The sequence below is a fragment of the Etheostoma spectabile genome, chromosome 20 (assembly GCF_008692095.1).
Source record: "Etheostoma spectabile isolate EspeVRDwgs_2016 chromosome 20, UIUC_Espe_1.0, whole genome shotgun sequence".
Classification (NCBI taxonomy): Eukaryota; Metazoa; Chordata; class Actinopteri; order Perciformes; family Percidae; genus Etheostoma; species Etheostoma spectabile.
In genome coordinates, this window is record NC_045752.1 from 20,054,089 (window position 1) to 20,055,515 (window position 1,427).

The following is a 1,427-nucleotide window of genomic DNA, read 5'->3' on the forward strand; positions in this document are numbered from 1 at the left end:
CTAAAGCATCACCCCCTCCCCCCCTCCCCCCCAGCTCTATATTGTATAATAGTTGAGGCAGAATATGTATTTGTAATATTTTATGGCGCATATTGGATTTTTATGAAGTTTTATGACAAAGAAATGTTTTATGTGACTGAGCTGTGCTTGAGCTTGTCCACGCCTGTCAATGGAAAGAGAATGCTTTACAATGAAATATCTTTCTGTATGTTATTTTGAAATATTGTCTGGAATTTTAGCACTATGACTAGATGAAGACCCTTGTTCCTTAATCTACACCAGTCAACCTGTGAAGTCTCTGTTTGCACTCTGAATGCAGCTCCTCCATCCGCTGACGGAGGGCCATCCATTCATCATCAACAGCCCGGCTCATCCTCCCGACACTGCATCACAGTCACATCTCGAGTGCGTGTGAGAACTAGAGCTGTGTCCCAACTCCAAACTATTTGCTAAGTGCACAAAGCAGCGCTTCTCAAAGGCTGGAGCCAAGGTCAGACCCAGACCCCCATCTAGACCCAGCCCATAAACCTTGAATACGACTTCTATTGATCAATGCTCAGTGTGTAAGAACAAATGAATATGGAAATTTCAGGTGTGCAAGGACCTTTTTATAGTAAAAAATCAATGATTCCACTTTTGGATGGGGACCCCTGGAATCCCTCAAGGATCCTTGAACCCCATGTTGGAAATAAACTATATGCCAAATGTTTTACCAGCTACATTACAGGAAGTCTTTTTACTTAGGTACTGTCAGAAGAGATGCAATATATGCGCTAGCGGATGTCAATCAATCTTTGGAATACCAAGTGAAGTACCTCAAAATTGTACATACTGTACGTGCAGTACTTTAGTAAATGAACTTAAGAGTAAAACTAATTAAATACACTGAAAGATTTGTTAAATTAGCAACTTGTCATATCTGTTCTTAAACAATAGTTCCACATTACGGTGGTTAAAAAAAGGTAATTCTGACAGCTCAGAGGCTAAACTTACCTTCTAAGAGACAGGCTTGTAAATATCAAGTGTGTTTAGTCTGCATATTGACTTATTTGAATATACTACATACTCAAAACCTTAGAAGTAGCCTGTTGTTTAGTGTGGACATGGGACACAGAAATTTAGCCTTCAGTCTTCACTTCAACCAAGGGCTGGTTAGTTTTTAGGTTGTACCTGCGGTTATAACTGTTACCTGCTAATGTCTGTTGTTGGTAAGGTTGGGCATCATTTTAATTATAAACAATTCCAGTTTCAATTCTTCCTTTTGATTCCGGCTCTATTCCGATTCTTTTAGGGGTGGAGTTGAAATGAGTCACATGCTTATTTCACAGATAAGAGGAACATTTAAATACATTTTTTTAAAGTTTTGGGGGGGCTTTAACCTAATAGATAGATAGATAGATAGATAGATAGATAGATAGATAGATAGA

At 38.8% G+C, this 1,427-nt stretch overlaps 1 protein-coding gene across 1 annotated transcript in view; it reads left to right on the forward strand.

The window, feature by feature from the left end:
* Window positions 1-335, forward strand: part of clmna (calmin a) — a gene marked incomplete at its 5' end in the record, with an annotated part of 44,348 nt that extends 44,013 nt beyond the window's left edge. The window contains 1 exon segment of the mRNA XM_032499808.1: window positions 1-335. This exon segment is cut by the window's left edge and continues 1,357 nt beyond it.
* Between the last annotated feature and the right edge of the window lie 1,092 nt (window positions 336-1,427).